The 16,063-nt window shown below is 38.6% G+C and overlaps 1 long non-coding RNA gene across 1 annotated transcript in view; it reads left to right on the top strand.

Moving 5' to 3' along the window:
• LOC122237072 overlaps positions 1 to 13,857 on the top strand; it is a 42,211-nt gene extending 28,354 nt beyond the window's left edge. The window contains exons 2-3 of the long non-coding RNA XR_006215279.1: positions 13,143 to 13,257; positions 13,797 to 13,857. This is a non-coding gene — a long non-coding RNA (uncharacterized LOC122237072). The remainder of the gene's footprint in view (positions 1 to 13,142; positions 13,258 to 13,796) is intronic.
• The last annotated feature ends 2,206 nt before the right edge of the window (positions 13,858 to 16,063 follow it).

The raw sequence follows: 16,063 nt of genomic DNA, 5'->3' as shown, positions 1-16,063 counted from the left end.
AAGAGATTGGCAATGATTGCTCCAATGGTGGATACCTCATGGGACACTGAGTGGGAGAAGAAAACCCACTAAAATATGAAGCTTCAGGAACCTGGAAGTTGCTGAGGGAAGTAGTGTGTCATCTCTGGGGAGTGCTGTGGTCTCATGGTTCTGGTTTTGTCTCTTGAGAGTGATGTGGTCTTTGCTTCCATGGTACAGGATAAGGGTGACCCAGGGTACGTTTATTCCAACAAAATGCTAATTTCCATGGTCTGTCTCTCCATGACTACTCCATTCCCAAGTCAAGAGACACAGTGTATCCTCTGAATGAATTGTATTTGGTTCAGCTATGAATTATTTAAACCTCCCAGCCTTGGGTTAGAATGTGTAGGGGATGAAGTAGATGGCAAAGCTTGGAACCAGTGTTTCACAGAAGTGTTATCTGGCTTCTTGCCAGACCCCAGTGCCTGATGACTTATGAGTGACACTTTTATCTTGAAGTGCAGCACTGAGCCTGATGGAAAGATTAACTGGGTTACATTCAGCTCAGGAATGTTTTAAAGCCTAAATAAGCTGGACAATCCCTTTTGCATGGACTTGGTGCTGGCTCAGCAGCTTGATTTCTACCTCTGCTGTCACCTGGTCCTTCTGTTCTGTTGGGAGAAACTTTGGGGGAAGGCTGGGCTTCCTGAGTCCTACACTGTATTATATTAGCAGGTTGTCAATGTCTCACCACCTTTCCTGCAAAACGGGTACTGTTACAGAATTTGCAGACTGCACCGCCATTTCATGGATTGTTGGTACCCTCAGCAAAGCCTGTTTTTTTTTTTTTTTTTTTCACACTTTCTCACATAGGGCAGACTGGAGAAGCCATCCCAGGGAAGGTCACACAGGGTAGGTGTAGATTTTGGATGGTTGAAAGGCAAGTACTCATGTCTTGAGCTCCTCTTCTGTATCACTGTGATTTTATGTGCTAAGGGACAGGAAACACAGGAGATGTCAGCCACTTTCTGTTCTATGAAGAGAGCATAGGACCTGCTTAGCACACAGCTAAATAATGGGGCGATGGTCAGCTGGGCAAACACCATGATCTACCTACTCACCCAAGATTCTGCTCTGGCAGGACTCCTCCTAGAAGTGAATCTGCAAGGTTAACCTCTCCTACATTAATTTTAAATGCTAGGGATTTCCTTTTACATCCACTGTGGATTGATTCTACATGAACATCAAACCATTCTTGAGAAAACAAACTCCGTATTTTATAAACACATGAATATGTGGATACCATTCAGGGTATGATTTTATTTTATCTAAAAGATGCCTGCTTCAAATCTCAAAATGTGTCCGATAGTGGCTTATTGGCCACATATGTGCCCACTGTGTCCAGCTCTCATAATTAAATTTATTGCCCCACTTGGGTAGTGAATGATTTGTAAGTGCCTACTAGCACCCAGGATTGTATAAGTGGGGATATCAAGTAGAGGATAGCAAGGGACATATGATCATGTGTTTATCTATCTAATCTCTAGAATATCAATGCCTTGAAATCAAAGGATTCTTTTCCTAGCTTCTTTTTGTGTGTCTAATTCATTCCTTTATATCTTCCATGTAAAAGACATTGAGCAAAGGATGTCTGAAGGGTGAGTGAATGGATAAATGGAGGAGGGGCAACCCTACTGAAGGAAAAGAGTATACATCTTTCTCTTTTAAACAGATCAGATAACTATTCAGTGGGTCTCGGGTAGGATGAGCAATTGCTGTGAGGTTCTCCACATTCTGAATAGTAAAAGAATAGGGCAGTACAGAATGAATCTCTTCTCTGCATAGGTATTCAAAGTTTAAGGATATAAATGAAATAGTAGTCTTGTGTGTATGGAGGTGGCTATATACATTAGTCATGTAAATAAAATTCAGAATACCATTCAAATAAATGAACCATGAATTCCACAAAATTATGGTAATGAACAAAGATGGGCAGTTTTTCTATTCATCTGAATACCCAACATTTTTAAGCCAACTATTAAATACATAAATGCAGATAAGTTTGGATTACCCCATGTTCCATACCCAGAGATCTCTGGAACTGGCAAGTGACTACGATACTCCTGTAAAGACTTATAAACCCTTAGAAAAATATACAAAATGCATACTTTGTGAAATAACTTTCATTAATAATATAATAAAATGCCTGATGATATAACTCTCAACTAAACAGAGTGTTTGATAGCTATGGAACGAACCAAACATTTAGAAAGCACCTACTTTATAACAGGCCTCTACCTGTGAGAATACAGTAATTAATAAGATCCTCAAAGAGCTAATATTTCAGCTAGTGAAACAAGACACAGGCATCTGCAAACTTATCTGCCACTAGAAGATTCAAAGACAATATCATAACACGGTACCAAGTTATGGCAATTACTTTCTACAAGCATGATAATAAAAACAAGTGAATAATTTGGTGGGGGCAGCCATCTACCATAATCACTCTTGCCTGCCTTGACCTTGAATTTTAAAGCTTCTCTGTACATGGCCCACTGGGCTGGCTCCTAATTGGAGGAAAAGCTTGGGCCCTTTGCTCCTTCTAGTAATGGTCTTATACTTTCTTCTTTGTTCTTAGTTGCTTTTTATTCTTCCTTCTGTCCCCACATGTCCTTGTTTGGGGCTCCAGAGTTCTCCTTAAACATATGGGAAGGTTCAGGTACTTTTGTTTTGACTGTGGGTATTCCTTATCAGACATGGCTCCACCAACTGGGTCCAGACCCCAAGACTGTGCCATAGATAAGCTGCATAGCTGATGCATTATGCAGCTTCTTTCCAAGTTTCACCATTGGGACAGATGTAGGGATATTTAATTCTATGATGCTGAAAACCCCATCTTCGTTTGAGATGGATATTTTGTTTCTAGTATAATTTGAACTTGTATTCTTTTCTGACAGTGAAATGACATTATTCCTGTGTGAGAGAACGTGAAACTGAATTTTTCAGATTCAAAAGGAGTTTCGTTGCTGCACTTACTTGAAACAACCAAATATTTTCACTGGCATCTGGGAGTAAAGCCAACAAACACAAGTGGTCGGTTTCTTTATGAGTAGGATGAGGGGATTTGAGTTTGACTACTTCTCAGGTTCTTTATAGTTTTAATTTCCAAAGACTCTTTAACTTTAATTCCTAGGGAAGATGGAACTATATTGACCTGAAATTCAAAATAAACACATCTTCAGCCATGTGACATTAGAATTAGGAGGAACTTAGGTAGCGTGCATGACACATCTCTAATTTTCAGACAGGGAAAAGGAGGAGGAAAGGGAAATGACTTGTTCAAAACCACACATCAATTGAATGCAGAGATGAACTTGGATTTGAGGTTTCTTGACTCTATTCCACTGACCTTCCATTGTCCCAGGGAAGACAGTCTGGAAGAGTACTTGTGGTAGCAAGTGCTTAAAGTTTTCCACAAAAAAATCTGACACATTCACACATGCTAAATGTGGAGTTTTGATTTAAATACTCAGCTCTCGTGGAAGCCATCGAGATTGGCAATTGATCCCTCAGCTTATATTGGTCTACAGCCCAGTAAACTACCCAGGCATGATCCTGTGCCTGAGGTGCTCATTTTTGCTCTTGCTTCCTGGTGACCATTTAGCCCTTGCTGGAAAACTGTTCCTAAATCACCATGAAGGTGCAGTGAATTTCACTTCTGTGCTTTTCCATATGTGCCTTCTAACTGAAACATCATATTCAGTATTTCTAACGTAGAAAAAATTTTATTTCATAGTCTATCATTGACCTTTTCAGAATTCAGGAATGACATCCAGAAGTTTTCCAAGACATCTTAGGAAAGATCTGGCACTGTGGAGGCAGTACTGATGGCTTTAATCAAAGAGTGCTTAATGTATGTTGAAGGGACTTCTTCAAACTCGCTTTACTAGTCTCTCCTGAATTTTCAGATAATCATAATTTGCTCCCATTTCTTCTGAAAATTTAAAGTGATAACACATTTCTTAATGAGATCATTCTAAAAATTATGAGGAAAAGGAAACTTTGAATATTATAAGACATGTTCATTTTTCCTTGGAATCATAAAAGCTGTAGCCACAGCCATTTTGCAGTTCCATTCCTCCTTCTCTAGCTACCATTTCTAGATTTAAAACCCTGGAAAAAGTACAATTTTACCAGCCACCACTAGTACCCAGTGTCAGCAGCTCATATAAAACCAGGGAAAATATAGTCAGGATTAAAGAAATCTGTAAAACTGTGAAGTAAGGCCATAGCATGTAAAATGCAATTCCTCTTACCAAGTACATAATTTATTAGGAAAGCTTTTTATAGGAAATCTGCTTGCCACCCTATCCTTGGCAACTGCTTACTTTTTTTTTGGAAGAACAAAAAATGGATAGAATGTTTCCCAATATAGGAATTCATTAATGTCTCAATAAATATCTCTATGTCTCTTCATACCCCTGTGCCCTCAAGCACAATTCTCCTTTCCCACCTTTCTTCCTCAGTCCTAAAATAAGTCACCTTCCTATAACCAGTCTTGGGACTAGAACTAACGAGCAGTCACATCTGTCCTCTCACCCCCATCCTCACTGTCTTCTTCCTTCCCCCTGTGCACCACCATGCCCGTTGTTAAATCTGCTGCTGCAAGTGAGAAGCCTTTGGCTTTTGGACCCTGATTGCTATTCACTTTCACTTCCCTTCTCTTTCAGTGAGCTATGCCCAACTTCATAGTGAGGGCGATTTGGTCTTTCTCCATGGTTATTTTCTTAAGAAAACATCAATTAGCCACATTTTGGGACAGCTTTGCAAACAGAAGGAGCCCTTCATTTTCAGATCTCTTTTTACAAAATATAGTAGAGAGGAGTCAATGTCACAAGTGCTTTCTCCTGGCCAGAGCTCCTCTGTCCTGCCAGGCATATATTGTTCTTGTATATCTGAGCTGCCTGACATCCTTGGGTTACAGAAGCTTCACAAATGATTTTAGCTGCATGTTGAGTGGGGCCATGAAAGCATCAGGACTTGGTTGTAGATATTAGCTTTTGATCTTTTAACAATGTTGTCCTTTGCCGTTTCCAAACTCCATTTGGTTTCTGGAAAAGGAATGCTCTGCTTTATATTTTCAAAGGGAAGCCTTGAGATATTATATCACGTTGTCATCTCTAGGGCTTCTTTCTATTCTGAAGAAAAGATGGGAAAAGCCTCATTCATTCATTTAAGAAACAAAGCTACCATTTGGTGGTGAGGCAGGAAAGTGGGTGGCAGATAGCATAATATGTGGCCATTAATCCATGAAGGACAAGTGGAGAGGACCCCACCCCACGCCCTGTACACAGAAGTTCTAGGCCAACTGACACCATGATCTTGCCCTTGGTTTTCCAACTCTGTTCATACCCACAGCTCCATTGTTTGCCACGGGGCTGGCTCAGGCCAAGGATAAGCTTATCCTGCGGTCACCGAAAAAAGCTGATGTGTAGGTGTTGGTTAACAAAGGTCATGACATCATACATTTCTTATTTAAAACTTTGCACCCAAGACAATGTGTCCTTGGGCAAAACCTTCGGTTGTTTCTTCTTAATTTATGTATGAAAACATCATGTTAAAAAATCAATCAGAGTTCAAGTTTTTAAAAAAAATTATTTCAATAAAATATCAAATAAAAATTAAAACTCTTACCTTAGGATTTGCATTTTCATCTATTGGTTCATATACTAATAGCAGGTCAGTTGGGCAGATTTTATTAGAATCCAAGTGAACCTATACTTGGGGTAGAGCAAGAAGAAAATATAGAATAGAAGGGAGACTGAGTTAGAAAGAGCTAGTAGTCTTCTTGGGCACATCTTTATATCTGAACCAAAGCCAGATCAATGCAGTGTTTTATTTTGGTGATTTGTTCATTTACCTTGCAAAATAAAGTACATATATCTCATGAAATACTACAGTCCTGAATGTAAAAAAAAAAAAAACAAAAAACAAAAAAAAAAACACTTATAAAGCATAGACTGGCCATAGTTTATTTTTTTTTTAATTTTTTTTTTAGCATTTATTTATTTTTGAGACAGAGAGAGACAGAGCATGAACGGGGGAGGGTCAGAGAGAGAGAGGGAGACACAGAATCTGAAACAGGTTCCAGGCTCTGAGCTGTCAGCACAGAGCCGGACGCGGGGCTCGAACTCACGGACCGCGAGATCATGACCTGAGCCGAAGTCGGCCGCTTAACCGACCGAGCCACCCAGGCGCCCCTGGCCATAGTTTTATTACCACCATCATTATTACTGTGAGCCATCATATATAAAACACTTACTATGAGCTAAATACAGTACTAAGTATTTTATATACCATTTCGTACTAATAACAACACTATGACCTGCTAGTTCCACCTAGACTCAATGAGGTTAAGTATTTCGTTCAATATCATACAACTCACAGTTGACTGAACTGCAGTTCAGAGGTCTGCTGTCAGCCTGCATGAAATCTGGTTCCTCATGAAAATCCATTCTGAGACGTATATCCTTCTTACAACCTGGGTCAAAAAGAAAATTCTGACTTTGGTTAAATTTGTGTTGAATTCAGTGGTTCTGGACCACTGGTGCCTTTTTGGACTCACAGAAGTTTCCATATATCAGTATTGATTCTGTCATACAAGTTGCAGAGCAAATGAGACCATGGGGCAAGCGCAAGGAGGTAATCTGATCATTTTCCAGGTGAAAAAGTCATTATTATTAGGTTAAAAATATTTCTGAAAAGTTCATTTCATTAAAAACCATACCTTCTTAAATAAAGTAATTCTAGGGATAGTTATTTTAATTTTACAGTGTTTTTGTTGTTATTGCTATTTGTTTTCTTTTATTAGTTAGAAATCTCCCACTTCTCTAAATTGTCCTTTTTTTAATCATAATATTTTAAACATGATAAAAATACAGAATAATATATATATATATATATATATATATAACAGAAATGTTTTATATTCATCATCTTATAGTCATCATTCCCATGAATGGTTTTATATTTCTGTCTGTGGGTATTCATATACTTTATATTCTTTTGCAGGTTTTTAAACTTGATGTGAATAATTTCGGATTTTATGTGTTTTATTCAAAATATTTATGTTTTTGAGAGTTATCCCTGTCCATATACAAGATTTATTCTTTTGAAATGCTGTTGAATATTCTGCAATATAAAAATACCACAGTTTATTGGCCCTTTGTCGTGTCAATAGACATGTATGTTGTATCTAATTATTTATTATTATCATTATTATTATTATCATTATCATTATCATTATTATTAGAACCAATGCTTCAAGGAGCAGAATTTTATGGACATAATATATAAAAAGTACTAATATATAAAAAGTACAATTGCTGGCTGGGATCATAGAGCAAGTCCGCCTTTAGCTCTATAGCATATTGCCAAAATTCACCTGGCCTGGGAGAATTCCAAACACCCACATGGGACTGTAGCAACTAGAAAGTGGATTTGCTGATGTGGTTAGCTTTACAGGTATACACAGGGGTGTATCCAAAGGTGCCTTCTTTTCCTGAACCTGTTGTAATAACACAGCTAATTTCTTGCCACCTTGAAAATTTTGGCAGATTATAACCTGATGCTGAGATTTCTGTATATATTGAGTTTTTCTGTTTCAGTTTATTTCCCTCTCACTCCAATGTGAAAATAAAATGAGTTTTCTCTAAGTCTGAGCACTCTGTGGAAATAATCCTTCTCAGTTAGGCCCCCACTGCTGGTATAGGGTGTTGATGCATTAGAGAGCTGGAAAAGCAAATGTTTAGAACAGAGCAGTGTTTCTCAGACTTCAATGTGTATGACATGCCCACCTGGGCATGAACTTAAAGATTTCTCATGAACTTAAAGTTCTCATGAACTTAAAGATTTCTACTTAGTAGGTCTGGGGCTGGGCACTGAGTCTCTAGTTCTTTTTTTTTTTTTTCTAATTTTTTTAATGTTTATTTTTGAGAGACAGAGTGCAAGTGGGGGAGGGGCAGAGAGAGAGAGAGAGAGAGAGAGAGAGAGAGAGAATCTGAAGTAGGCTCCAGGCTCTGAGCTATCAACACAGAGCCCGACATGGGTCTCGAACCCACAAACCCCATGACCTGAGCCAAAGTTGAACACTTAACTGACTAAACCACCCAGGCACCCCACAGAGTCTCTAGTTCTAACAAGCTACCCTATGATGGCAATGCCATTACTCGTCTGAAGACACACTGAGAAGGGGGGGCTTACCTTGAGGGAACGAGCATTTGCCAATATTTAAACCTTTCCAGAGTTCATGCAAATTATCTTTTAAAATTCCTTATCTTTTGTTTTTTCTTTAATCATCACCAGGTTATGTAATGACCAAAACACTTTAGGACGAACTTCTTTCAAAAACTCCATATATTCTTGATAGAAAGGCAAATGATTAAGTCTGTTAAAACATACCAAAGGTATATTTGTCAATCTCATTTTTTGGTGAAATAACTTGGGTTTTTTACTTCAGACATAGTAATATGTTAGTACTGCATTAACTTCTCCCCTATCTTCATTGAGACATAATTGACATACAACACTGTAAGTTTAAAGTATACAATGTGATGATTTGATATATGCATATATTGCCTGTGTGTGTGTGTGTGTCTGTGCATCTGTGTATAGGATGAGAATATTTAAGATGTACTCTCTTGGCAACTTTCAAGTTTATACTGCAATATTGCTAATTATAGTCACCATCCTGTATGTTATATATCCAGAGCTTCGTCATCTTGTAACTGGAAGTTTGTACTCTTTGACTAACATCGCTCACTTCCTGTACCTCCCTTCCCCTGACACCACCACCCCCACTCAATCCCTGGAAACCACCATTCTACTTTATTTTTTTTTTTATGAGTTTGGTTTTTTTTGATTCCATATGTAAGTGAGATCATACAGTATTTGCATTTCTCTATCTTGAGCTTTTTCACTTAGCATAATGCCCTCAAAGCCCATCCATAATTGTCACAAATGGCAGCAGGACTTCATTCTTTATTATGGATGAATTATATATATATATAATTATATATTATATATTTATATATATATTATATATATAATAATTATATATAATATATATAATTATTATATATATAATTATATATAATATATATTATATATAATTATATATATAAATATAATTATATATATAATTATATATATAATTATTATATCACACACCACATTTTCTTTATCCATTCATCCATTCATGGATGTTTAACATTGTGTCAATGTCTTGACTGTTGTGAGTAATGCTGCAATTGTGAATAATGCTCCAATGATGTTGCAGATATCTCTTTGAGGTAGTAATTTCATTTTCTTTGGCATATATTGAGCAAATACAAGAAGATCTGGAGGGAGAAAAAGACACTATAATAATCATAGGAGAATTCAGTGCCCCGCTTTCAACAATGGACAGAAAGAAAGGAAGCAATTATACTTTAGCATCCCTGCACCAACAGCCTTCTGCAGAAAGACAGGAACCTGGTGGCCAGAGTAAATCCTTTAGGTATTACTATTTATGTTCCCAGTGTTCATGGTGCCAAATGCCAGGCAACTATATCATGAGTGAGAGCTTTGAGGAACATATGGGGGCTGGCATACTGTTCCCTTTATCCTTGGGTATTTTACAATACATAATGAATTAGTACAAATTGGGTGGACACTAATGGTAAAAACACCTATGTCTTTTCTTCTAATTAAATACCAAGAACTTCACCATTAAGACTGGCCTTAAGCAAAATGCTACAGGACAGGGAAAGTTGCTGTAGTTGCTGTTTTACACATTAAAAGCTATTTACTAATTATTATTCTGCAAAAATATACATAATGCCCCACTGAGAATAGTGGTTGACCAGAACATGTGATAGCATTCTAATTAAATAATAGAAACACATGTTAGTGACCTATATCAATTATTTTTTTAATTATTTTTTTACTTTTTATTTACTTCTGAGAGAGAGAGAGAGAGAGAGAGAGAGAGGTGGGGGGGGAGAGAGGGACAAAGCACTAGCAGGGGAGGGGCAGAGAGAGACAGAGACACAGAATCCGAAGCAGGGTCCAGGCTCTAAGCTGTCATCACAGAGCCCGACGCGGGGCTCGAGAGATTGTGACCTGAGTTGAAGTCAGACGCTCAACGGACTGAGCCACCCTGGCACCCTGAGTGGCTTATATCATTTATAAAACTAGTTTGCCATAAATCTTGCTAATAGGTCTTCCTTCCTATTTAAGTAAATTGCCTTGATTTCAGTATTTTAAATGTACTCCTTTCCCCACCCTGCAAAAAGAACTGAATTCTAAGTTAGAGGATAATAACTGCCCTTTGTATAGAACTGTGGCAAATTCTTCCAGCCAGCATAGTAGCCATGTAGCAGAGACCTAGAGCACACTCCCAAGGATAGAGAGCTTATGAATGTGTGTCTTTTATTCTATGTAGAATTGCCCAGTTTGCACTGGACAAAGACCAAGGCTTTTCTGGGAGTGGGTCTGGACCATCTTTGATTTCCTGGCAGGACATACATTTCTGACTGTGCCGGGTCACACGCATAAAAGATTAACTATCGGAAAGGGCAGCAAGAGAGTTCACCTTTGTTTTCCTTTTTCAGGACCTGGTCTCTGTCGCTGGAGTATGGAACAAGGGGGAGGCATTGCTTTGGGTGTGGCAGTGGGAGAGAGTCATACCCTGAGCCTGACCTTGGTACAAAAAGATTTTTCTGTGTCTGGCCAACCCACTCTGCTTACCTACACCCTGTGCACTTCCACTGCCTCCTGCTGATGCCTCTCATCAGTAGATGGTTCTTCTCGAATACCTTTGGGTTACCCTTCATAGCAAACCCACACTTCGCTGTGTGGGAGGCTCTGTGACCTTGATGCTCTACCTACCATGTGCCTTAACTTCACTGTATAACACGTGGTCCCATTCCCCACTGATCTCTGTCACATAAGAACGACAAAATGCCATAGAAGAAAATGAGCTTTGCAGACAGACCAGCAACTTTGCTTCATGACTGTTTGGATGTGGGACTTTGGGGAAATTGCTTAAACTCTCCGAATCCTAGTTTCTCTAATCAAAAATGAGGATTAGAAATATATTCTTTGCAGTAAAAATTATGTAAAACATCTGTTGTGTTGTTTGGTACCACATATGCCATTTATATTATTTTAAGACCCATGTGTAGTTGGACATTGCTTTTAATTCGTATTTTACCACATAATAGCTGGAATAGAGCTAAAACACTAAAACACGGTACATGTAAAAACTGAGGTAATCTATCTTTGCCGCTTTCCAGTTGTGTGATTTGAGGAAATTCCTTAAACGCTCTCAGTCTATATTTTATTATCTAAAATTTATCAGAATCACAGTACATATTCCAGAGAGTTGTGTAAAGATGAAATGTGATAATGTTTTGAGGTAATTAACAAAGATCCACACCCAATAAACATTCAACCAGTATTAGGGACTGTCCTTCAGCAAATGGAGAGTTCGATCAAGCCAACAGTAATTGTTTCTAACAGTTAGATTGGCCTCCTCCTGTCCCTCAGAGCTCACTGTCTTCTAGGTAAGGTACTGAGGGGGAGGGGGAGGGGGAGATCCTTAGGGATTCTCTGGCCTGTGGCTCTCTCATGTACGAAAGTAGAAACTGAAGCTCAGAGAGCCGTGGGGCCTGGCTCAGGCCACACAGGGAGCTAACGGCCAAGCCTACTGGAGTCCTGGCTGTTTCCACAGTTCCCCAGGGCCTGACCTCTCTGCCACCTCTCATTTCTGTGCCTTTTGACCTACAGGAGTGCACAGCAAGGCCTTTGACAAATAAACAGTGGCCCAAAGATTAAACTGCACCTGAAGCTGGTTATGCAGGTTCACTTAGCATTTGAACCAAGGGCGGAAACTCAGCTATACCCAGTCTGCAAAGGGATTAACCCATTCTCAGACCCAGCTTGTGAATTATGGCCCACTTAGTAAGTACAAAAAGGGAGGGAAGAACTAAATCTCATTAAAAGAAACATAAACCTGTATAAATTTTTTAAACAGGCAAATAAAAAATTAAAAAAAGATAACATAAATAAAACAATTGAAATGGAACTAAATATATTTGGATATGCAGAAAAAACTCCAGATAACCTTTCTTCTGGCTATCTCATACATCATGGACAAGAGGGAATATGACGGAATATAGTGGAAAAGGTCATTTTCTGTGAGAAATCTTGGGAGCCATCTTAGGATTCCTCTACTGCCATCAACTGTCAAAAACCTTTGTAATCTTTTCAATTACTCTACTTCAGCCAAACTGGGCTTCTTTCTGCACCCTAAACAAGCCAACTTTATTCCTAGCTCAGGGCCTTTGCATTTGCGATTCCATTTGTATAGAGGTTTTGCCTAGACGTCACATCCACAATGAGGTCTTTCTGACCATTCTAGTTAGAGAGGTTCTCTCTGCCTCCTCATGGAAATTCCCTCTTTATCTCCCTAACACTTATTGTTACTTAAATACTATTCACTTACTTATTGGCTTTTGTGTTTATTGTCTTTCACTGTGCCCTTCTCCCCATATAAACTCCATGAGTGGAAGGACATTCCGTGAGTGTCTTGTTCATTATTGTAGCCCCAAGGCCTGGATCAGTGCTGGCACATAAGAAGCCTGCCATGAGTACTAACTAAGCACACACATGAATGCATGTTTTGTGGAAAGTGAGAGAATAGAGGGGAGTAGGAGTGAGTTGTGAGGGAAGAGGATGCAGTGTTTAGCTAGAGCTAAACACCTTGAATGACTGATTAAGAATTTGAACACAATCCTAAGAGCAGTGGGACTCTCTTGGAGACAAAATGAGGTGTTAGAGAACGTAAGTTCACAAGAGAGTTCCAGCTCCAGGTAATCATGTAACACAGCCCCTCACCTGTGTTTAGGGACCATCGAGCTTTGAGCATAACACTTAGGAGTGAGGTGACCTAACACACCTGCCACCACCCCTCCACTCTGATGCCCTGGTTCCCTTGAGGCTATAGAACAAACCTGCCTTCCCACTTGACCTTGTCCAAAGGAATGATGGATGAAAATATAATCTTATATATATGATGCAGGCTCAAAGGAGAAAAAAACGTGTACTTGTAATAACAATTCTTCAATGTTAATTTCCAGATATGTTTAAAGGACCAACAGAGCGAGCACACAGCCATTAGAATCACCTTTCGTTCCATGAAGTCTCAGGATGTGCCTCCTTCCAAAACATGAGCTGGACACAGTGGACATGGATGTAAGTTTCTAAATCTGAAGTTCATCAAGCCGTTCCTTTGGTACAATATTATTTTTAGAAATCCCTGATGGTTTATTGTGAAGGAAAGGAATTCCTTATGTGACATGTATTGGGTTCATGTGCATAATAAACTGACATTTTAGCATCCCTTGACAATTACGTTCTTTCCCATATCAGCTGTTTTCACACATTTTCTTCTTCTTAAGTTATTTAGATTTAATTATATTTATGCCCAGACACTAGCTATGGTATTAGGTTCCAAATGTTAAGTAAACCATGTTTGTACCGTTTATTGTGAGATACTGTTTTTCTACATTTCTTATTAATTTTTCTAATTCATTTAACTTGTATGGATGGAGGGGATGTATTAAGATACTTTCAGCATTCTCAGCCTAGGACCCTTGCTTAGGCAGCGGGACATTGTATGTATGTATGTAATATGTGTATTATATATATATACACACACACATCACATCAGTGATGCCTTTTATTTACCTTAATGGATGAATAACCTCAGCTGTAAATATTTTCATTCATAGAATTACTCCTGTGATACCAGCAGACATATGGTCTTGTGGCAACACTTGAGCTCACTGAGCCCAGATCAAAGTAAGTGAAAGAAAGTAGTACCTGTTCAGGCATTTTAATGGTCAACTGGGAATTTCTTCTATGGTTACTTCCTAATAAACTGAGATTTCACTGATATGGAATGACAGGAATTGCAAGGTTTGGTCCAACTTTCCAGAATTTGCCAAGAGAATCTATGTCCCCTGGGCTTGAGACCAAAGTACATAATTAATTTTTTTTTTTTTTTTTTTTTTTTTTTTTGCCCATGCCTGTGGGAGTACACATGATTTGTCATAAAACAGGCTACTGGCATTCTCACACTTTGAGTATATTTGTTTCACTAGAAAGACTGAGGAAGAAGCTATTAGTAAAACTATGTTGATCTTCTTTCAGAGGAGGGGAAATTGAGCCTTAGGGTGAAAAGGAGAAGGTTCAGAGGAATAGCTGATGTGTCTGCGATAATTATGTTTACATGGGTAAGAGGTGTCAAAGTGACATTACTCATGAGGCTGATTTGAACAGAATGTTGCAAATCACTTTCAAGATTTTTTTTGGACTTCCCCATATTTTTGGAGGTTGGAGTCAGGATTACTGGCTTTGGTAATTAATCCTTCCCAGCCTGCATTCTTTGCTACTGAGCATAGCAGTGATTCAGGGGCCCAACCTGCTAAATCAAGATAATGCTTGACCTCTGGAAGCAGAAGCCTTTTCCTCACTTAGCTAGAGAAACTAAACCCGGGAGCACAATTGGGAAAATCAACAGAGTTCATATGTGAAGATCTGTAGAGGGAACTTAGAATGCCTGTTTTGGGCATTTTCAGGGTATTGTACGAATATAATATAAAAAAGTTATAAACTCAGAGGACAGAGTTAGTTGGGTTTTGTGAGAGAGTACAGACATGGGGCCCTTAAAGAGCTGTAATAGGTTCAGGAGAGCCGTTGATTTCACCATAAGCTTATCACAGATCATCTTTCATGTCTGCTGTGCTTGCCTGTTTATTTGCCTGGTGTTCGTTTCACAAGAACATTATATTAATATCACAGCAGTGTGTAAAGGAACTCCATTGGTTTGGTTTCACTAGAGCTGGGATTGTTTGAAATTGTTTTGTCCAATAAACTATCCTTATCTTTGTTTTACTTCGCAATTAGTTATAATGCCATTAGACAACCCGGGTGATTCTAGCGAGATTGTGTAGATAAAATGATCACTTTGCTTCTCGTCAAGAAAGGGAAATAGGATCACTTTTCCACTATGAAACCAATTAAGTCTTTTTAAAAATATCATCCTTCTTTATGCTCTCAAATTATCGTGCTGGAGGAGACGCACCGAGTTTTATAAGAAGTTAAGACCAGAGTGTCCCCTTTTGAAAGAGTTAAGATTGAAGGAGCCAGCACTGGGCACAGAGTAGGTACTTTAAAAGAACATTTGAGTGATAAATGAAATTGACTGGTGATTTTCTGTTGTTTTAAAAAGAATTGTATTAGTCACTCAAGCAGCTTAAGCATGAGATTTTTAAGACCAGAGAGGAGAAAAATTGTGATCAAGTTTGCCATTGCATTTTTCCAGCTCCACAAACCAATAGGAAAGTCTTACTATTTCTTTGAGTTTAAAGATCAGTTTGAGGTTGGATGAGCCAGTAATGGGAGAATCATCTCCTGTTTTGAAAAAGAGATGGCACAGTAGATATTTTCTGTTCACTGTCACTCCACCTCTGGCCTCTCAGGACAATCTTAACTTGCTTTTATGGTGGCCCTTATCACTATGTCCTGTAACTGTTGGATTATTCTGCCTTTTCCAGTGAATGGCATACTCCTCAAGGACAAGGTTTAAATGTATCATCTGATTTTATATTCCTGGGGTGCACTTAGTGCCTGGAACATCTAGGGACTTGAAAATAGAGGATTGAATGAAAGATTAAATGACAGAATTCTGAAAGCTTTTTTTCAAGCTACAGCATCCCTTCAGTTCTTCTGTGTCTGTGGCACGTGTATATATGTGTGTGTGTGTGTGTGTCACCCATGATGTTAATGGCTTCATCTAATTATGATTTTTTTTCTTACTGTGTTCAGCCCAGTTTAATTGTACCCTGACTCCCATATACAGCCTCATACCTCATACCCACCACCATAGCTATACACACCCCATACACTCTCTCATTTTTAGGCTTTAAAAGCAATAAGGATAATTTCCAGATTTGTTTCATTCCCAACAGCCAAGCCTTTCTGATGTCGGGAACCT

The sequence above is a fragment of the Panthera tigris genome, chromosome A3 (assembly GCF_018350195.1).
Source record: "Panthera tigris isolate Pti1 chromosome A3, P.tigris_Pti1_mat1.1, whole genome shotgun sequence".
NCBI classification, from domain to species: domain Eukaryota; kingdom Metazoa; phylum Chordata; class Mammalia; order Carnivora; family Felidae; genus Panthera; species Panthera tigris.
This window is presented reverse-complemented; position numbering and strand designations above follow the sequence as displayed.